The sequence below is a fragment of the Erythrolamprus reginae genome, chromosome 3 (assembly GCF_031021105.1).
Source record: "Erythrolamprus reginae isolate rEryReg1 chromosome 3, rEryReg1.hap1, whole genome shotgun sequence".
Taxonomy (NCBI): Eukaryota; Metazoa; Chordata; class Lepidosauria; order Squamata; family Dipsadidae; genus Erythrolamprus; species Erythrolamprus reginae.
The window spans coordinates 71,646,086-71,669,688 of record NC_091952.1 but is presented as its reverse complement, the minus strand read 5'-3'; positions in this window follow the sequence as shown (position 1 = coordinate 71,669,688).

The window sequence follows — 23,603 nt, the reverse complement described above, 5'->3', positions numbered from 1 at the left end:
CGGCCCCCCAAGGCTGTGTACTCTCAGGACTTCTCTCTATACACCAATGACTGCATCTCAAATGACCCATTTGCTATTGAATTTTACAGATGACACAACAGTGAGTGGTTTCATTTGAGGCAACGATGAAAGCACATACAGACAGGAGGTTGAACAACTAGCCTCATGGTACGAGCAGAACAATCTGGAACTGAACACACCCCAAACCGTAGAAATGATGGTAGACTTTAGGAGAAACCCTCCCATTCTACCACCTCTTACAACACCAGACAACACAGTATCAACAGTAGAGACCTTCAAATTTCTAGGTTCTATCCTATCTCAAAACCTAAAATGGCCACCTTACATCAAAAACGTCATCAAAAAAGCACAACAAAAAATGTTCTTTCTGTGCTAACTCAGGAAGCTCAAACTGACTATATGAGCCGGGGTGGCACAGCAGGTAGAGTGCTGTACTGCAGGCCACTGAAGCTGACTGTAGATCTGTAGGTAAGCGGTTCAAGTCTTTATCACTAGCTCAAGGTTGACTCAGCCTTCCATCCTTCCGAGGTGGGTAAAATGAGGAGCTGGATTTTGGGGGCAATATGCTGGCTCTGTTAAAAAGTGCTATTGCTAACATGGTGTAAGCCATCCTGAGTCTTTGGAGAAGGGCGGCATAAAAATTGAATAAATAAATAAACTGCCCAAGAAGCTGATAATACAGTTCTACAGAGGAATTACTGAGTCTGTCATCTGCACCTCTATAACTGTCTGGTTTGGTTCTGCAACCCAAGACAGACAGACTTCAGATGATAATCAGAACTACAGGGGAAAAAAATTACTGGCAACCTGCCTTCCATTGAGGACCTGTATACTGCATGAGTCAAAAAGGACCGTGAAAATATTTACTGACCCCTCGCATCCTGGAGATAAATTGTTTCAATTCCTACACTCAAAACCATGCTATAGAGCACTGCACAACAAGACAACTAGCCACAAGAACAGGGTTTTTTCCTGAACGCCATCACTCTGCTAAACAAATAATTCCCTCACCACTGTCAAACTGTTCACTAAGGCTATATTACTATTACTATCAATCTTCTCATCGTTCCTATCACCCATCTTCTCCCACTTATGACTATATGTCTGTAACTTGTTACACGTATCCTTATGATTTAAATTAATAAATATATACAGGCAACATCTTTTTAATGTTTTTCCCCCCATAACATTGTCTTATTGATTCCCAGTCTATACAAATAGATTTACTTAGTGACCACAGTTGGGACTGGAAACTCAATCTTAAGTAGTACCTAAACGAAACCACAGGTGTCGTTTAACTTTTCTTTGCTTCACAGTGTCAAAAATTCAAGAATATTTTTTCATCACCATTGTAACTGCATACTGTTGCTAAATGAAGACTACCTGTACAGTATCTAAAGCAGCTTTAAGTTGTTATCTTTGTTTCAGAATTGTTTTCTTCTCATTCCATTCCATAAACTTTGTTATGGGTGCAGATGTTATGGGTGCAGATTGACATGATTCACCAATCAATCTTTGGTGGCACAGCTAAGTGACTATCAGAGGTGAGAAGAGCCTATAGGCATATCATCTGCTTTCTGGTATCTAACTTCCATGGATTCTCTATAATGAGTTCTTCTTCTGTAGCCCCCAGGTCAACTGAAACAGTTTCATTTTTAAAAAATTAAAAATGGTTTGAAAATTACAGGAATGGTAGACTTTTTGAAGAATATTGACACTGCCAGATTAAAAACAATTACTTTGAAGAATTTCAAGACAATGCATATCTTTTTAAAATCCCCATATAGGTTTTAAGGCCGGAATGCCAAGTATTGTATGAAGAAAGGAGAGTACAGCAGTGTATAATTTATCCAGCAAAAAATTGAAATTGTATGGCTTTAGCAAGTGAGAAAGTGTTTCTCCAAATTAAAGATTAAAAAAAAATGAAAATGATAAAAAGCAATCTCTTGCTTTCTGTATGCCAGACTCTCACGAAGATAAAGAATATCCAATGTTTTGCATCCTCTGATCACCGAGGTTGGACACTGCTAGGAAGATTCCCCCAATCCCAAAATCTTCAACCTTAGGTTGTCTACAATAGACCTCTCCCCTTTTCTAAGAGGTCTCTAAGAGGCGTGCATAAGTGCACCTTTGTGCCTATAGTTCCTGTCCAAATGTCTTTTTTATCTTTTCTATATCTACTTTATACTGATATTATGTTAAACATACTACAATACAATACTATATATGTATGACAAATAAAATAAATAAAATAAAATAAAGATTGGCCTGTCTAAAAGAGCCGAGGTGATGCAGTGGTTAGAATGCAACACTGCAGGATACTTCTGTTAATTGCTAGCTGTAGTTCAGCAGTTCAAATCTCACCACCAACTCAAGGTTGACTCAGTCTTCCATCCTTCCAAGGTGGATAACATGAGGACCCAGATTGTTGAGGGTAATATGCTGATTCTGTAAACTGTTTAGAAAGGGCTGTAAAAACACTATGAAATGGAATGTAAGTCTAAATGCTATTGCTAAATAGCAAACTTGGTCCCTCCTGGGGAAAAGTGATTTGTCTCTGGTTTCAGGTACTAGTTGTCTAACTGAGTCAGATACAATGGCAGATTTGACTTTTGATAGCCAGGATTTGAAGAAATCTCTACTAATATGCATCTGGGGTTTTTTTTTTTTTTTAATTTTTAAAAAATGATGTGCATCTTTGGACACAACTTTTATGATTTCTTAAAAATATGCTGCCATCTAGCGGTCAAAACATTTCCCACTCTCTCCTAGCCCCAGCAATACATAGAATATTGGCTGCAACAAATTAGGCAGTTTCTACTAATTTTCTTCACATGTACTGTTTGCATCCATTTAGGTAGAAGATGAAAATCCTGGTCAAAGACAGAGCCACTTTGTAGCAGTCCAAGCCCTGGTTGCTTTTATTTGAATGGTTGCCTTTGTTGATCTTTACCAAGAGAATAATGCAAACAACCTGTTAATGTTATGCATGCAGCACAGTTTAAGGGAATCAATTATAGTTTTTCCTCCCATTCTATAATAGTTGGAGTCCATCAGGGACAACACAACCCTTAAGTAGGGTAAAGGAACCTTCTAAAGCTAGACAAACACAATGGCATTTCTTTTGATTTAAAAATGCTCTGACATAATGTGGTTTGTATGCCTTAGTGTGTTGTAGTTTATCAAGCAGCCTACAAATCACGTGCAAACAAATGATGCAAATGTATAGCATTTGCAAATTCAGCCAACTGTAGTTTAGTACACAAAAAATGATTGCACAAATCATGGAGTAATTCAAAGCACGAACCTTCGAGCTGTCCCATCTTTTGAAAGTGTGTTGCGAGCTATGCATTCTGCCTTGCATCTTTTCAATTATCTTACTTCCTCAGCTATTGTAAAGACATAATCAGTCAATCAATCAATCAATCAAGAAAATCTAGTTATTGAGTAGAATGCTCCCAAGAAGAAAGAGCCTTGTGACAGTCTGGCTGTCAATCTGACTATGCTGTGTATTTCTCAGAAATAGTACAATTCAAAATTCAATTTAGTAAAGTATTATTATTATTATTATTATTATTATTATTATTATTATTATTTAATTGGATTTGTATGCCGCCCCTCTCCGCAGACTCGTATGTTTGCTTAAGTAGGTGTTGTAAAATTATACCATAATTGGGGAGGCTCACATAAAATGCTAAGCTATAAACCATGCCTAGCAATTATAAAAACTAGATTTGTACCAAACTAAATCCAACAAGTCCATCTCCAATCATTCTGTGATTCACCTTGGCAATTTTTGAGATATGTGAACCTCAATTCCCAAAATTCTCCAGTCAGCAGGGGGAGCTGAAATCCACACATCTTAAAAATTGCCAAAATTGAGAAACACTGGTCTAAGATGATGATGGTTGTTGTTGTTGTTGTTGTTGTTATTATTATTATTATTATTATTATTATTATTATTATTATTATTATTATGTGATGGGAGCCTTAGGCCCAGTAAGGCTGCTGCCCCCAAGGGGGGGATGGGGACGCAGTGGGGATAGTAATTTTATGCACTATTTATTGAATACTTAATAGTTATTTTATTGTCCTTCCTTCTCTAGTACCTTAGTATGAGCCTCAATTATTTTTAAAATAGGAAATAATTAAATAGTCTGTTTTTACCCATAAACACTTTAATCATTTTAAGCATTATCTAGAACTGAACTTTTATAGCAATTAAAGAAAAGTGAGCTACTTGCCTAATCCATTATCATACTGAACCTTGTGGGTTCAGTACAAAACCTTAAAATGTTACTGTGCTCAACAAATAATGCTGTCTATCATTTGTCCTTTTTGTGGCTATTCAAATAATGTGACTTAATCAACTGAAAAAAGAGTCCAAGCACCTATTTGAAAACTTATCTTGGTTGGTAAGCCACTCCCATGCAATCACATGACCTTTAAGCCATCCCCGTTCATATGATTGTCAAGCCACTCCCACCTGTTCACATGGCCGGCAAGTCACTCCTACCTGGTCACATGACCATCAAGCCACACCCATAAAATAAGCCATGCCCACAGTGCGGCAGTAAAAAAATTTGGCAGCCCATCACTGCTTTGGCCCTGCAATGCAGAGTTACACAAATATGATTTCTAAAGGCTTCCTTTCCCCATGCAACTTCCAATGTGAGATTCCTTGACAGCTGGACTAGAAGAAGCAGTGTCTAAGCAAGAGTAGAGGAGATTTTTTTAAAAATTCCTTCCAATGGTACTCTTTGTTTGAATTAGCTTCATTTAGCCACATTTGCTCAACTCTTTTTGTGAGGTTTCTTTTTTCCCAATCCGGCTCTTACACCGTTAATTTTTAAAATAGAGGTAGCATTATAAATATAGGTCAACATAGTAAACACACTATCTGCAACAAGCTATTTCTGGGAGTTCTATAGACCTATAGACTTTTAGATCTATAGACTTTTAGAGATATGGACTAGAATCCTGTGAAAGATAAATGTATGTCTTACTCTTGAGCATGTCCTTGTCTCCCCTCTTGCAATTTGTATTAAATTTATACGCCACCCATCTCATTGTCAAGCAATGTACAAATGATATAATATTTTGTCAGGTTAAGTATGATCTGCAAGAATTAATGGAGGCACAAGCTAAATTGCTTTCTGAGGGGGGAAAACATTACGGATAGTTTTGTCCTTCAGGTTTATAGTACTGGTTCTTATAACATTCTCCGAGAAGTGTATTCATTTCCTAATGTGTTTAGAAATCATCATTAAAAATGCAAAGATGGCTCCAATCCCAAATTCACTTAATTTATAGGTACTGAATTGTAATCTGCTGGCTGGACAGATACTTCTAACTTTTTGGATACACTGATTGCTGATGACCTATTTGAGGTCTTGCAAAGAGATCTATAGATTGACAACCTTTGGAAAAGGATGCATGGTGTGTGCTCCAAAGAAAATGATGTCATCAGAAATTGAAATTAGAAGCTAAAAAGCTTGAAAGGGGTTTTTTTTCCTTTTCTTTTTGGCTTGCAAATTAAATATTACCTTGCAGATTCTTTTTATTGTCTGAGTCTGTGCCAGTGATAATATACAGAGCTGGTAAGTGAAACATATAATTTTGAATGCTTCTTAATTGTCTTGTCATAGCCTTAGTAAATAGGCTGTAGTACTGGGCTGTCTATGAGCATAAAAAGGGTGATAAGGAAGACCTGCCTTTTTGCCCTGGAGGCAACAGAGAATTGTATGCGAGCACTGTAATAAGGGGAATCCCTAAAGCTCTCTGAAGGGCTCCAATGAACTTGCCAAGGTAGGGGTTGACACTACTGAGTCAGGTAATGATCGTCTTGTGACGATCCTGGATTCTATGCTGAAAGGTAGGCCTCACCATACAACAGGAAGCCTTTGAAACACTGATGGGAGTAAATTTGTTTATTTAAATATGTTTATATATTTAATATGGTAACTTTCAGAATTGTAGCAGTATTTCCTGTAGTGACCAGAAGAGGGCTGTGCTTTCTAATTGGCTAAATATAATACAGTAATACCTCGTCTTACGAACCTAATTGGTTCCGGGGAGAGGTTCGTAAGACGAAAAGTTCGTAAGACGAAACATTGTTTCCCATAGGAAACAATGTAAAATCAATTAATCCATGCAACAACAAAAAAAACCCTGCAAAAAAACGCTGCCGCCCAACTGTCACTTTTGAAACAGCCGGGGGGGGGGGGCTTCTCAGCGTCGTCCTGAACCGGGTCCTGAACCGGGTTCGGCGTTCGGGAAGCCGCCGAGAAGCCCCCGGCTGTTTTAAAAGGTGACAGCCGGGCAGCGGGGCTTCTAGGCGGCCTCCCGAACACTGAAACTGAAAGTTCGGGTTTGGCGTTCGGGTTCAGGACGCTGGGAAGCCCACCGACTGTTTAAAAAGGTGACAGCTGGGCGGCGGTGCTTCTTAGCGGCCTCCCAAACCCAAACTTTTGCCGAACTTTGCCGCTGAGAAGCCCCGCCGCCCGGCTGTCACCTTTTAAAACAGCCGGGGGGCTTCCCAGCGTCCTCCTGAACCCGAACGCCAAACCCAAACTTCCGGGTTCGGCGTTCGGGAGGACGCTGGGAAGCCCCCCGGCTGTTTTAAAAGGTGACAGCCGGGCAGCGGAGCTTCTCAGCGGCCTCCCGAACCTGAACTTTTGCCGAACTTTTTACATGTTCAAGATGAGTGAAATATCTTATATTTGAAATTAACCAATCTTCCTGCCTTTTGAGTAAGCTTTAACTGATTTAACATTATTTCAGACAAATTTGTTCACTTTTTGTTTTCTTATAGTAGTTGGGGTCCAAGAGAAAGTGCTAAATGGTTCTAAAATTCACTGCCTTCAGTAGAGAGTTCTTTAAACTTTTATAGTAATTCTTAATCTGTGAGCCACATGCTAAGTGCTCATAGAGCTAAAAACTGTCAGTTAAAAGTAGGTATCTTAACTGAATTTTAAACTCATTGCTGCAGAAAGTTAACAGTCTATTTTTACTTGGTACAGGTGCAATATTAAAATAATGGTGGGTACTTCCCATAGTTTTCTTGGCACGTAACTGGATAAGTAATCAGTTGAACATCACCAAGGTTTGCAGTTATTGCTAATAGCTTTCAGTAGTGTTTTTATAAAGATTCGACCTAATCAAAGATTGTTAAATTGCTGGCACACTATTATTCCAGGGTCTTCATAGAGAGAGCAACAAAAGAACAGAAACATTTAAAGGGTGGGGAAATGTGACAAATAACAGGCCCTATTAGATTGAACTTTGCAAACTCATCTTTGTGAAGAAAAATCCTTTTTGGATTTGTGCTTATACTCTACTGCATCAGAAGCAATTTCTTAGTGCGTGCCAATTGGCATGAACTGCTGTTGCTCTTTAGTGAGACATCAGTTGAAGAAATATTTGGCAGCAGCAATTTGCTTTGAATAATTGTTCTAGGTCAACTTTCTGGCCTAAAATCAAAGCAGGAAAATATTCAGAATTGGCTAAATGAAATGAATAAACAGCTGTCTGAATTATCAGCATTCCCTGATCCGAAGACTTGTGTGGCTGAGTCCCGGAGAGAAGAATTAACACATTTCTCATGAGACCATGGCATATGTGGGTATTTTCTCTCCTTTAATCTTATATGCGCTCATATGCATTCTGCTTCAAGTTATATGTAATAATAATAATAATAATAACAACAACAACAACAGATGGAAGGGACCTTGGAAGTCTTCTAGTCCAACCCCGCTTAGGCAGTAAACCCTATACTACCGAGTCCTCGGAGAGGGGCGGCATACAAATCTATTATTATTATTATTATTATTATTATTATTATTATTATTATTATTATTACTACTACTACTACTACTACTACTACTACTACTACTACTTCAGGCAGATGGTTAACCAACAGATGCTTAAAAACTTCCAGTGTTGGGGCATTCACAACTTCTGGAGGAAAACAGTTCCACTGATCAACTATTCTGTCAGGAAATTTCTCCTTGGTTCTGAGTTGCTTCTCTCCTTGTTTAGTTTCCATCCATTGCTTCTTGTTCTACCCTCAGGTGCTTTGGAGACTAGGTTGACTCCTTCTTCCTTGTGGCAACCCCTGAGATACTGGAAGACTGCTATCATGTCTTGTAAATACCCTGGTCCTTGTAAATACATGTATATAACTTGTTCCGTATAATTTAATATAAAGTACTAGGTATTGCTTCTGATACAACATTTCAAAAATGTAATCAAAAGTTGCTTTCTGTAATTGGTAAACCGAATTATACAGAGAGCTGTTGTTTTATTTTTGAAAGAGAATAAGGATGGGAGTCAGAGACTCTGAAGATCCAGTTTAAATCTATTGGGACCAATAATGGGTGATTCAGCAGAGAAAGAAAGAATGCCTAAGTTAGCCTAAGAGTCTAGACCACTGTGCTGTGTCCTATCTATGCTGGAAGCCCTTTTGTTACTGAAAACTGTTTTGCCAGGGTTTTTTTTTAACATATTATTAAAAACAGCAGTATCTCCCCCCACCTCTCTCTGCCTGCCTTTGTCTATTCCTGTATTTAAAAAAACTCTTCAGTCTTCCTCAAGGCACTACTATACAGTCTCAAATGTGCTGTTCCCATTTCGCTCCCTATCTTTCCTCTCACCATCTGTTCTACTTTGCTGCCATGGTGGCACCCGGATTTAGGGTGTGCCGAGCATATTAAGCTGCAGCTATTGGATAAGCTTTGCTGTTGTCCCCCTCTCTCATTGGTACCCGGGATGAAGTCATCAGCCAATCACATCCTTGTAGGAATGACCAAGCTGCTATCCCAAAGCAGGAGGCAGGACCAGGAAGAGAGAGAGAGACGTTTCTTTGCTAATATTGGCAGATAGGTTGGTGATGTAAAAGCAAGGAAGATAATTTTCTCCATCTGTTTGTTGCTGTTTCTGTGCTTCCATGTTTTGCTTCCCCTCATCCAGTTGCTGACAACAGCCCTTTTACCTTTCCTTTTATCTCCTGCTTTGTTTATTCTTTTTTTTTTTAGCTTGTGTGTGAATGCAAATCAAATCCTTATCCTATTTGGCTTCCTTGTCATTTACATTTGTAAGTTACCCAGCCTTACCACTTTTAGACAACACTTGATTTGTGTTAATTTCTTGCCACAGGAGCAAAAACAGTAAAGTTCACTGGTCTCAGGTAGATTCTGTTTCCAAGACAAGTGTATTATTATTATTATTATTATTATTATTATTATTATTATTATTAGTAGTAGTAGTAGTAATAGTATTAGTAGTAGTATTAGTATTATTAGTATTATTAATAATAATACTATTATTAGTATTATTTAGATTTGTATGTCGCCACTCTCGGAAGACTCGCAGCAGCTCACAACAACATTCCTCTTGATTTGACTAAAAAAAATACAAGGTGTTCAGGAAATTGTGCCATGCTGAACTAAAACAATAGATGCTATAGAGTCCATTACATCTGATGCAATGGATCCACCAGGAACCCTAGAAAATTATAATGCTACATCTTTTCCAGTCATAAAGCTGGGCTCTGCTTTTGTTTTAATTCAGATACTACCATAGTTGGTTTTTCTTGCACCTCCAAATTGTTTTATCTCCCAATTGCTTCACTTTAAGACTGCAAGGAAATAAGCCTTTGAACAATGCTATTTCAGCTGCTTTCTCTCACATGCTTTTTAAAAAAACCCAGTCAGCCTCAGAATATTCTGATATTCATTGTGCAAGGAAGAATTAAATTAAATTCCTTGTGGATCTGCATTTGTGATTGCCATGTTTTGGCATCTTCCTGGAGAGTTCAGGTCTGTCATGGCTATTTTCTCAACTTGATACTTCACAGTGTTGAGTCAAACTGGTCCATTAACTGGCGACAGCTTTCAGGACTCTTACTGTCAGTGAGTGCTTCCATTCCCTTTATGGCTTATGAGCAGCATTGTTGCATATCATCTTTCATTTAAAGGTCTGACTACACTATCTTTAATGCAGAGTGGAAGTGATTTGGGATGTGTGTTGCTCTAGTAGCATTTCCCAAGCAGTTTATAGCTATTGTCAGTGTTTGCACCAAGAAATGTTATTGGACTGATCTTTGTTTGACCTGGGAAAAGGTGAGGGGTGAATTTTATGACTGCATCATTTTTATTTATGTGAATTGATTATTCCTACCAATCCTCAGGCAGATGCAGGGTGCCAAATAATTATTAATGAATTAGGAACATGTGCTTTCTAGTTTTTATATAGCCTCTAAAGCATCTGTTTTGTGAAGCACATTAGGCTTAAAATGGTCTGTTTAATTAAACTGGAGGAAAAGTTCTGGGGCTATATTTTAATTGACTTTGATAACATTTCAGGAAACTTAATAGGAGAATGTAGCCCAGAGACTACAAGAAGTTTTTGCTAGCTCGCTGGGGATTTAAACCAACAAATTATATTCAGCAGCCAGATGGGCTTATTCCAAACTGACAAAGCTACTGCTGATGAAAACTTTTGATTTTTATATAGAGAAAATAAGAAAGATTGCTCTAATTTGAGCATTGTTGTAGAACAGGCTGTCTCATTTGAGTCGCAAAATTGCAAAGTAAACAAAAACAATTTCAGGAAAGACCTTTATAAATGTCAAATGTTCAGTGGCAAGGAAAAATATAGTCTTAGGAAATAATATTTGAATTAATATCCAATTAAGCCTTTCTCTAGAAGAGCGTATGAAATGTTTTTCTATTTCTCATTCCATAGTCCTCATGATTACTGAACGTATTTCCTTGAAGAATTTTCATGGAACTATCTTGGAAGCACTTAAAGTTATTGTCTATACAATTGTTTTTATGGTCTTGGGGAAAATCCAAAAAAAATTGCTGTACAGTCTGATGCTTCATAACAGTATAGATTTTATTGCTTTGATATTAAAACTTCTTCCATTTGGGAAATATGACAGTTTTGGGAAAGCAGAAACAGTATTTAAAATGTGTGTATAAGTCTCCTCTGTGACAAATCTCAAACCTTTTTCAAGAATGTCATTAAAAGGAATCTATATTTGGATAAATTCTTCAATGGCAAATTGTTATCATATTATGACAGATAAATATAATATTTTTAACATTTTATATTTCAAGGGATTGCTTTACAGATTTACAAAGCTTTGCCTCTTATTAAATCCACAGCACTCTTGGGCCACCATAGGAATGTTTTTATTGTTGTCCTCAGACTGTTGTTTCTTCTCATTGAATTGACCTTTGTTCCTCGAAGTAATCAGTAGACAGATTTAAAAAGAGTTGGCAAAAATCATTCCCCTTCTTGCACTTGTCTTAGCATATTTTCTTTGTGCAATGGGGAAAAAAATGATAAATCTTTTTTTGCTTACCAAGTTATTTGAATGCAGTTTTACTTCAAAGCAAGCTTTACCAGTAGGATCTCCTTCTCTCTGGACCTGTGAGAGATATTTCTGCCTCTTTTCTCCACTTTTCATTGGAATTGACCCAGTTTTGCTTCATGATGACTAAGATGTCTAGATTGCAACTTCAAACATTGTTTGTCTATCCCTTGTATCTTTTTTTCTGAAATAAACAGAAGTAAATGATGAGAATTTAGAATAGATTTTGGCAACAGGGCACAACATATTGATCAGAATGCATAAGCTTATGGAATTAAACCTGAAATGACTCAGAATGGTGTTTTTTCAGTGTGATGCATAACCTGATGAAAGCAGGTTGATAAAGTTTGTGCAAATTTTGAAAAATAACCCTAACCGAAGCACAAGATCCCTTATTTTCTCCATAGTGGATGGAACTATCAACCAGGATGGATTGACCTCCTCCAAATCAGCTAAGGACTAAGTCTGTTAATTTAAATTTGGATCCTCCACCTTGCCTGGAATAGCCAGTTACGACTCTGTCCTCGAACTGGATAGACGTGGCTTCATCTACCATTCCTGTTGATTTTCACCTTCTATTGAATTTGATTGTGAGTGTTTGATGCCCAGCTCCTCAGCTGTCGTTGGAGGTTGGATTGTGTCCAAGCCTTGGCTCACACTGTCACAGCAGTTTTAGTGAAATCGTGATTGCTTGCTTGCTACGCAGCCATTTTGTCACCTCCAATGACCATTATCAGTGATCTAGTGGCCATTTTACAGATCAGTGGCCATTTATTAGTGGTCCAGCACCCAAATTCAAATTAATAGACTCAGTCCTCAGTTGATTGAATGAGGTCAACCCATTCTGGATGATAGTTCCACCCTACGAGAAGAGACATATCAGGTAAAACCAACGCCCTTTTTCTTAATTTAAGTGTTGAAACATCATTCAATATTTATTTTTTTAAATGCAGTTCTGTTTTGTAGACTGCCTGCCACACTGATCTTCTTTGACTGGAATTTCTTTAATATTTACTTGTTAAATATTAGATGCTGTTGCTCACTTGTGTACATTATGAAGGATACTCTTAATGTTAGGAAATGATATAACAATTTTGTTTATTGCAGATGGGTTTTTTTATGGTAACTAGTAGTTCACAGCTACTTAGTTAAAAACCACATTGCTTTCTCTTTATATTTCTCCTAATAATTGGAAACAGTAATTCAGCTTGTGTTATTTTCAAAGATGAGCTGTGCTAAACTTCTATGGCAAATGAAGCCATGCAGAAGACAGGGTAGATGCTACTGCAACCAAATGTCATAGCTATCAGTCTGCTGGAATAAGAAACATGGGAGTTAAATTGTGTCTGTTGGTCCCTCTGTTCTTAACGGGCCCCCTTGGATATATGGAAACTGGAGATTTAGGTTATAATGAGACATAGGAATCTCGTGAGGCAGGGGCTATCAAAGTTTTGTTGATGCTATGTTTTTCCTTTTTTAACATTCATTTTAAATTCAGAAATCAATACACTGTATATCATCATTTTTATAAATCAGCTTGTCCTTGTTGAGAACATAGTGTGCATATCCAAATATTAATGGGAGAGGATATGCACACTTAATTTTATGTGCATAGCTTATAATTTGCTTCTCTTCAGAGGAAGTGGTGTTTTGACTTCTAGATATTCTAACCAGCTTGTATAACACTTTGAACATCAGTGTAAAGAGAGCAGGGAAAGTAATGTGGTGGGATCGTCAACTGTCACGCCTTTTGCTTCTTTGCCTTGCTTTTAACCAAAGAGAAGCAGAGAAGCCGGACAAATCGATCTTTATGAATTCCCATGTGCAATTATCTCTTCAACTAGTGAGCAGCCCAGATTTTAATGGTTAGAGCTGCGCGTATAGCCTCAAAGAGAGCTTGGCTTCAATTGAGCCTTTGCCAAAAAGTTCTTTCAATGTGGCTCTACAAAGCAAAGCATGTTCATATGCAGAATACATTTCACTTGAAGTGAAGAGGGCTGGTGAAGCTTTGATTGGTGACATCAAGTCAGAGCCCTTTGCTTTTCTACTTCAACTCTCCATTTTGTTCCAGCAGTTGCAGTTAACATGGCTCTGTACAGTAGTGTCACTTGGCACAACTTGGTTAAACTTTCCTCAGAATGTGATGCAGTTTCTATTGATTAGAATATCAGGCTTATTTTGAAAAAAGTGAATGGCCGGTACAGTATTAGAAATCCAGTTTGGTGCAGTTTGGCTTAAGGCACCGGGCTAGAAACCAGGAAACAATAACTTTAATTCTGCCCTGAGCACAAAGACACCTGGGTGACTTTGTGACTATCGTGTTTCCTGAAAATAAGACCCTGTTATGAAGTTTCCGTAAGATGACCTAATGAATTCATGAGCCATGAGCCAAAGTCCAAAAGAAATACAATGGTACCTCGGTTCTCGAACGCTTTGGTTTACGTACATTTTGGATACCGAACAAAATTTTCTGCAAAAATTTGCTTCGGTATCCGAACAAAAATTTGGATACTGAACAGAAAATTTTGTTTACTATCCAAAATGTAAGATCTGAGAGGACGGGATGAGAGAGAATGGGAGTCGGAATCCCGACACGCCCCTCCTGGCCGCCCTCTTAACAGCCTCACAGTCTCTACCTTGTAACTGCTCCAAGCTGCAGGAAGGGTAGGGCTGGCTGCAATACCGGCAGCTTCGGGGGGCTCCTTTCCACAGCGGTTCAGTTCGTTACCTCCAGGCAGCTGCACCAACTTTTTCTTTCCCGGCTCCGGCGGCTCCGGCGGCTTCCCTTCATCACGTGACGTTCCTGATACTGCTGCTGCTCCTCGAAGGGAAGCCGCCAGAACCGGGAAAGAAAAACTTGGTGCAGCTGCCTGGAGGTAACGAACTGAACCGCTGTGGAAAGGAGCCCCCCGAAGCTGCCGGTATTGCAGCCAGCCCTACCCTTCCTGCAGCTTGGAGCAGTTACAAGGTAGAGACTGGGAGGCTGTTAAGAGGGTGGCCAGGAGGGGCGTGTTGGGATTCCGACTCCCATTCTCTCTCAAACCGTCCTCTCAGATCTTTATCCCATAGGAAATAGAGGAAATACTGTAGATTTAATTGGTTTCCAGCAAGTCAATGGGCTGGGAACCAATTAAATCCATTTCCATTATTTCCTATGGGATTAATTAATTTGGTTCTCGACCAAATCGGTTCTTGACCACACTTCTGGAACGGATTGTGGTCGGGAACCGAGGTACCACTGTATAAAGATTTAGATAGAGGCTTATATAGTTTATGTATGGTATGATTGTGTGGTATGGTTTTAATGATGGGTTTTAGATGTTTTTAAATATTAGATTTGTTATATTGTTATTATTGTTGCTGTGAGCCACCCCGAATCTGCGGAGAGGGCCAGCATACAAATCTAATAAATTATTATTATTATTAATAATAATAATAATTATTATTATTAATTATTTATTACAGGTGACATTTCGGCAAAATGTAGTCAGGACTGAGTCCACATAGGCTGCAAGCCCCCATGACCCTATTTCCCCCTTTTTCACTGGACATGTTATAAATTATATTCTCCTATGAATCACGTTGGTGGGTTGTGAAACCCACACCCCTCCTTCTGACTCTGGTAGCCTAGGCCAGTGTTTCCCAACCTTGGCAACTTGAAGATATTTGGACTTCAACTCCCAGAATTCCCCAGCCAGCAAATTAATTAACTAAAATGAGCAAACTTCCTCAAACCCTCAAATAGTAGAGCTGAGGTGGGCGCAGTGGTTAGAGTCCAGTATTGCAGGCTATTGCAGGCTGTTAGCTGCAGTTCAGCATTAAAAATCTCACCGGCTCAAGGTTGACTCCTTCTGAACTGGGTAAAATGATGACCCAGATAGTTGGGGGCAATATGCTGGTTGTGTAAATTGCTTAGAGAGGGCTGTAAAAGCACTATGAAGTGGTATATAAGTCCAACTGCTATTGCTATTGCTAAATAAGTTACCCACACCTAATACACATATAGAAAGATAAGGCATGCAAACACAAATAGAGTTAATTAAATTAGGTCTCCCAGTAGAAATGCATCTTCACAAGAAGAAATACCATAGACATAAATACACACATACACAGGCATGGACATACACACAAACACAATTGCTCACACGTTTCATCCTAGAATCAACACATAGATACTTCCACACTTCAGACAAACTTCCCTATAAAAACCTGCTACTGTACCCCATTTTCCTGCAACTGCCCCTAAAGGCAAACTGTTTTGCTTTTAGGAATAAACATTTCTTCTTTCGTCACAGCTGTCTGGATCTCATTTTTATTTATTCTTGCACAGCCCCACCTCGAGTTGGAACCCCAAATTATTCTTCTGACAGTGCGTTAAGTCTGGTGCCATTTTGTCTAACTCGGAGACGGTAGCTAAAAGTCGTGAGCCAGCCTTGGATTATAGGGGAGATGATAAAACAAGCATGCAATTCCTTGAAATCTTCAGATTACTTTTGTAAGCTGGCTGAAAGGATGATTGTTATCAATATTTTCATCTCTAATACACTTTGAGAACAGGGAAGCCAGATTGGTTGATTGATTTGAATCATTTTGCATTTGAGTTTTGTTCTATTTAAAAGTGAAAAATGCCCCATGAAAATTTCACCAACGTTGTAACATTTGGCATTTACTATTTTGACTACCTTAATTTTAGCTTTAAAATGTCATTAGGATAAAGAGCTTGCCATGGCCTATGGACATGATTTGGCCTCACTTACTGACCTTCCCAATTGCTAAGTATAGCCCTTGGCTTTCAGGACAGACTGATTATTTTTGCTTCGCAGCAAAGCAAGAAGCACATCAACAGGACCCAGGCAGTAGCTAGCAGAAGGGCAAATTGTTATAATGGAACAATAAATTGGGCTACAAGACAGTTGTAAAGAGCTTGAGAAAGGGGAATGGAGAGGAAAATGGCCTAAAAGAAATGCAGTAAGATGCAAGAGGGAAAAGGCAATATCAGCCCTTGACACTGATACTTATGGATCGCGAAGGAAGTGGTCAGCCTAAGGATAATCAGAGCAAAAGCGCGAGAGCTGGAATTTTGATGATGGCAGGCTGATAAACTCAAAGAAATGGGAAATAGAAGAAGCTGAATCCAAGAAAGAACTAAGGAAAATAACTACCGTATTTTTCGGAGTATAAGATGCACATTTCCCCCCTTAAAAGAAGCTCAAAATTTGGGTGGGTCTTATACTCTGAATGTAGCTTTTTCAAAGCTTTTTTCCCCAGCCCTAACGAGATGCTAACTATTTTGCTCGGCTCCTCCTGGCTTGCAGGATTTTTTCTTTCTTTTTTTAAAAAGAAAATATAATCTTTATTGAAGATAAATAGGAGAGGAAATATATAAAGCAAAAGGACTATGTGAATATTGGTACAAATGTATATAAATTTAGAGCATACGTTTATAAATCAAAATGCATGCTTACATAAAGAAAGAAAATAAGGAAGAAAATAAAGCTAAAGAGAGAGAGAAAGAAAAACAGAAAAGGAGGGAAAGAGAAGAGGAAAAAGAAAAAAGAAGAAAGAAGAGATAAAGACATCTATAAATGTCGTAAATAGTGTCAACTTATCTGTTGACCCAATTACTCTACAGTTTTTAAGATCTTTGCTGTCAATATAGATGAAAGATTTAGGTTTCTAAACTTGAGTTAGAATTTAAGTTTTGTCCTTTTGAATTTGTTCATCCTTTTATCAATGAGTCATAATGTTATTTTATAAGTTTGTGGGATAATTGTTTGGGTTAACGGTAAAAAGATCATGATGGATTTTTTCATTGCTACTCTGAAGAAGTTTTTTTTCAGCCCTAAGTCTTTGCAGGCTTGTTTTCATTGCTACTCCCTCCAAAGAAGATTTTGTTTCAGCCCTAACCAGAGGGTAAAATAATGTGCTGAAGCTGACCAGACTAAGGATGCTAACCGGATGAATACCTAGTAGGTAGACACCCCCACCAATATTTACCTCCCCCAAAATTAACTAACTTACTTACTTACTTATTTATTTATCAATCAATCAATCAATCAGATTTTTATGCCGCCCCTCTCCATAGACTCGGGGCGGCTAACAACAATAAGACAATGTAAACAAATCTAATATTTAAGATAATTTAAAAACCCCAATTTAAGAAACCAATCATACATACAGACATACCATGCATAAATTTTATAAGCCTAGGGGGAAGGGAAAGTCTCAATTCCCCCATGCCTGACGACAGAGGTGGGTTTTAAGGAGCTTACGAAAGGCAAGGAGGGTGGGGGCAACTCTGATATTTGGGGGGAGTTGGTTCCAAAGGTTTGGGGCCGCCACAGAGAAGGCTCTTCCCCTGGGTTCTGCCAAATGACATTGTTTAGTTGATGGGACCCGGAGAAGGCCAACTCTCTAATGTGCATCTTATACTCTGAAAAATATGATACTTAGCCCTGTGATCAGGGCCAGAAAGTTATTGGCGAGAGGTTCTTTGATGGGTCCTAAAAATTGTGAGCAAGAACTTCTGGAAAATAAAAGGAGCTACTTTTTTTAATTCCCCAAAACTTGCCAATCAAATTAGATTTAGATTTATTAGATTTGTATGCCGCCCCTCTCCGAAGACTCGGAGTCAAAGGGTGTTCCTCACGGGGAAGTCTCAAGCTCTTGGTGTCTGAGGAGCTGAGCTTTAAAATGCCAGGAAGTGGCAGTGAACCAACGAAGGAAAACCTTTGAACTGGAAAGCATGATTCGGTTCTGTCTGCTTGTGACTGTTGCTTTGAGGTCCCTCTGCCTAAGTAGAAAGAGCATAACGGAGCCTCTCAGGAGGGAAAATCATATAATGATAGCTGGTATGTGAGCAGTACGGAGGCTGAAACCCGGCCACTAACTAGACACATTTTAAAGTATATTCTAATCTGATTTTAGCCTCTGGTCAGGCACCAGGAGCCTTCTGTGCCATTCATCATTCTTGATCATGATTTAGCTGTTTGGAAGCTTTTGCCTCTTAATTATTTATAACATATTTAACAATTTATGTCTTCAAACTTCAGATTTCCCCCAAGCTTGCATGTACTTGCCTCTTGCATGTCAGGGGTACCGTACGGCTGCATGAAATGAAAATGAATTTGCTATTAGTAAGGGGGATATTTACACATTCAGAGACTGCAGAAAAGATGTATATGCCCTTCCGTTTTTCCCTTCCTCAAATAGTACCAACTCACTTTGAATAGAGTAACGCTCTTCCCTGTTGTTTCTCTTAGTTACTTAATTCTAGCCTTGGGTACCGGAAGTTTGTCTCCTCAAATAAAGTGATCTCCCCAGATGGAGGAGTTGGGAATTTTTTTGAAGGTATCTTCAGTCTGGATTGCCTGTTTGCTCAACTTCCATTTGTCCCCCCCCCCAAAAAAAAAATATCATAATAATACAATGCAGTTTGTAGGAATAGGACCCTAATCAGCCCAAGAGTGTAGCTGAGGGTAATCTCTGCTGATGATTTATATCAATCACTCCGCGACTTGCACTAGCTGCCGATTAGTTTCCGGACACAATTCAAAGTGTTGGTAATGACCTATAAAGCCTTACATGGCATCGGACCAGATTACTTATGAGACCGTTTTCTGCCGCACGAATCCCAGCGACTGATTAAGTCCCACAGAGTTGGCCTTCTCCAGGTCCCGTCGACTAAACAATGTCATCTGGTGGGACCTAGGGAAGAGCCTTCTCTGTGGCGGCCCGGCCCTCTGGAATCAACTCTCCCTGGAGATTCGAATTACCCCCACCCTCCTCGCCTTCCGCAAGATGTTGAAGACCCATTTATGTCGCCAGGCATGGGGGGACTAATCCCCCCCTTCTGACTTGCAGCATTTGAGTGTGGTGTGATTGTGTAGCATTGATTGTTTTTAGTAATAATGGGTTTTAATTTGTTTTTCTTAATATTAGATTTGTATTGTATTGTTATTGCTGTTTGTGAGCCGCCCCGAGTCCTCAGAGAGGGGCGGCATACAAATATTATTATTATTATTATTATTATTATTATTATTATTATTATTATTATTATTATTATTATTATCTTTATCATGTCCCCTAACAATGGCAATAATGAGCTGTTGCCCTTCCAATTTCAAACTTCATTTTTATTTTTATTTATTATTAGAGTTGGGAGGGACCTCGTAGGTCATCTAGTCCAACCCCCTGCTCAACCAGGAGTACCTACACCATTTCAGACAAATGTCTGTCCAATCTCCTCTTGAAAGTCTCAAGTGTTGGAGCTCTCACAACCTCTGCAGCCAAGCTGTTCCACTGATTGATTGCTCTCACCGTCAGAAAGTTCTTCCTTATTTCCAGGTTGAATTTCTCTTTGATCAGCTTCCATCCATTATTCCTTGTCTGGCCTTCTGGTGCTTTGGAAAACAGCCTGACCCCCTCCTCTTTGTGGCAGCCCTTCAAGTATTGGGACACTGCTATCATGTCACCCCTGGTGACATTTTCCTTCAACCCATCTTCAATCATCTTCCTTTAACCCAGCTAAATTACTTGCCTCAGTTCCAGATACTTGGAGGGTTCTCAAATCTTGAGCAGAACTCTCGATATGGCAAGAAAAGAATCCACAGAGATATTGAAGCTTGTCTGATAACTAAAGGGCTGACACAAAGAAGAGGGGGGTTAACATATTTTCCAAAGCACCTGAAGGCAGAACGAGTAGCAATGTTAGAACAATTAATCAATGGATCAGTTTGCCTTCCATGTGATGCTCCACATAGGTGGGCTTCACATAAATTAACTATCAATATACCCAGAATAAAAAATGTGAGCATGCCATGCACACATGCGCACTGTGTTAAAAACACAGTGATTGTATAGGATGGGGTAGCTTCACTCATGTGTGCACCGTCAACACGTGTGTGCGGCATCAAAAAGCATGGAAATTCACACACATAAGCTGTCCACATATGCGTGCAACATCAAAAAACACAGTGATATAGGACGGGATTACATCCGGGCGTATGGGTGGGCTCACATGCAGGTCGCAACTATTGGTTCGTCCCGCCCTGGAGCTCCATCACTGGAGGTTTTTAAGAAGAGATTGGACAATCATTTGAAATAGTATGGGATCTCCTCCTTGTGAGGACCAGAAGATCTTCAAAGTCCCTTCTATTATTCTACTGGTCCTTTGGATTTAAAAAATAATATTTTTGTATTTGTATTTGTATTTATTAGATTTGTATGCCGCCCCTCTCCGAAGACTCAGGGTGGCTAACAACAATAAAAAAGACAATATGAACAAATCTAATATTAAAAATAATCTAAAAAACCCCAATTTAAAGAACCAATCATACATACAAGCATACCATGTATAAATTCTATAAGCCTAGGGGGAAGGGAAAATTTCAATTCCCCCATGCCTGACGACAGAGGTGGGTTTTAAGGAGCTTGCGAAAGGCAAGGAGGGTGGGGGCAACTCTGATATCTGGGGGGAGCTGGTTCCAGAGGGTTGGGGCCGCCACAGAGAAGGCTCTTCTCCTGGGTCCCGCCAAACGGCATTGTTTAGTCGACGGGACCCGAAGAAAGCCAACTCCGTGGGACCTAACTGGTCACTGGGATTCGTGCGGCAGGAGGCGATCCCGGAGATATTCTGGTCCGATGCCATGAAGGGCTTTATAGGTCATAACCAACACTTTGAATTGTGACCGGAAATTGATCGGCAACCAATGCAGACTGTGGAGTGTTGGTGTAACATGGGTACTAAGATGGGTGGCATATAAATGTAATAAATATATAAATAAAATAAATAAAATTAGACTTGGATGAAAATTGAAACAAATGCACACAGTTTGAAATACATTTATCAATATTCCCATCTCCCCCCAATCACCATTGTATTAATTTATGCTTACATTTGGTAATAAAATCATATTGTTTTCCTTTCATTCTGTTTATAGGTTTGGATAATGAAGATGCATTCCTGCAAGTGTGTGTGTGTGTCAACTTTCACTCAAGCAGAAGCTTCAGAAAGGTAAAAGTAGTTTATGCAGTTTTATAAACTTCGGAGGGGGGGGAGTTGGGAAGGGAGGATATTTATTTAATATAATGAAATGGGGGGAAAGCCGGAGAAAAAACGTTAATTTTGAGTGGGCCAGATTCGCTCTTGATGCTTCTCAGTAGATTCTTCTCCCTTGGTAGGTTCTTTAAATGTATTTCACTATTAAGACAGAAGGTGGCATGAAAACACCTCCAGATTCAAAGCAGCAGATGAAGGGTTGATCCGTTTCTTTCCTTCCTGTAAGAGAACTGACAGTCAGATGTTTTGGCCTTAGGAGTTTTTCCTGAATGGGGACCTTTAGGAATTAAATAAAGGTGATTTGAATTGTAGCTTGGATGTGATACTGATTCTTCCCCCCACCCCATACTAGACCGGTGCAACATTTTTCAAAATGTTAAAGTAGCCTCATCTTGCAGGGCTGTTCAAAGTCCTTCAAGAGTTGTCTTGAGATATATGCATATGTGTTGCAAAGGTAACATATCCACTCACTGGGACCCTAAATCAACCACTTTGCCAAAAAAAAAAAAAAATCTCTGCCAACTACTAGCTTGTCCATATATATGAATTAGTATGAATGACTAGTACGTGTGTTGTTGAACTGTCTTTAAGTTTTAATTAGGATTTTAGAAATTGCTTGGTTTTTTCCTTGACTTCTTTTTATTGTGATTTTTATTGTAATTTTATATTGTTGTGAGCTGCCCTGAGTCTTTCGGGAGTGGGCAGCATAGAAGTCAAATTAAATAAATGAATAAATAAATTAGTGCATCGACACCCACGAGGAAAGCAGCGTATGAGCTTTCAAAAGCCAGGACTGCTTAATGCGTTGAAGAGAGGTGCTTTATTTGTGCAATCCTCGTTAGATTAGACTTGCATGTATTAGGCTCCTGACATTTGTATTGTTTCAATTATTGTATATTGCATTATATATCTATGATTCACATGCGGCGACTTTTATTTTTTCACAAAATAAATTGCCTAGTACATTTTCTGGCTAGGTATTTCCCCTTTGTTCGGTCTTATACATGTGTATATGTCTATCGTGTTCAATGTACAGTATATGTATATATAGAAACATAGAAACATAGAAGACTGATGGCAGAAAAAGAACTCATGATCCATTAAGTCTGCCCTTATACTATTTCCTGTATTTTATCTTAGGATGGATATATGTTTATCCCAGGCATGTTTAAATTCAGTTACTGTGGTTTTACCAACCACGTCTGCTGGAAGTTTGTTCCAAGGATCTACTACTCTTTCAGTAAAATAATATTTTCTCCTTCCTCCAGCTAACTTCAGATTGTGTCCCCTTGTTCTTGTGTTCACTTTCCTATTAAAAACACTTCCCTCCTCAACCTTATTTAACCCTTTGACATATTTAAATGTTTTGATCATGTCCCCCCTTTTCCTTCTGTCCTCCAGACTATACAGATTGAGTTCATTAAGTCTTTCCTGATAAGTTTTATGCTTAAGACCTTCCACCATTCTTGTAGCCCGTCTTTGGACCCATTCAATTTTGTCAATATCTTTTTATAGGTGAGGTCTCCAGAACTAAACACAGTATTCCAAATGTGGTCTCACCAGCGCTTTATGGGGTGTTGACACGCACACTTCCGGCACCTGAGGGGAAAAAGGTTTGCTACCATGGCCCTATATCAGTGATGGCAAAACTTTTTTTCCTTGGGTGCCAAAAGTGCGTGGGCATGCATTATTGTGAATGCGCAAGTGCCCACACCCATAATGAAATGCCTGGGGAGGGAGAAAACAGCTTCCCCTGGCCCCCGGAGGCTCTCTGGAGGCCGGAAATGGCTTGTTTCCCAACTTCTGGTGGGCCAAGTAGACTCGTGTTTCACCCTCCCCAGGCTCCAAAGACACCCTTGGAACCGAGGGAAGGTAAAAACACCTTCCTCCATCCCCCTGGAAGCCAAAAACACCCTCCCAGAGCCTCTATGCAAGCCAAAAATCAGCTGACTGGCACACACACGCACATTGGAGCTGATCTAGGGCAACAGCTGGCATGCCAGCAGATATGGCTCTGCGTGCCACCTGTGACACCCATGCCATAGGTTTTCCATCACTGCCTTATATAGACATTTGGGAAGTATTTTGAGTATTTGACCACCAGAGGGCACTGTGGCATAAGGCATTATAATCATCCATTCT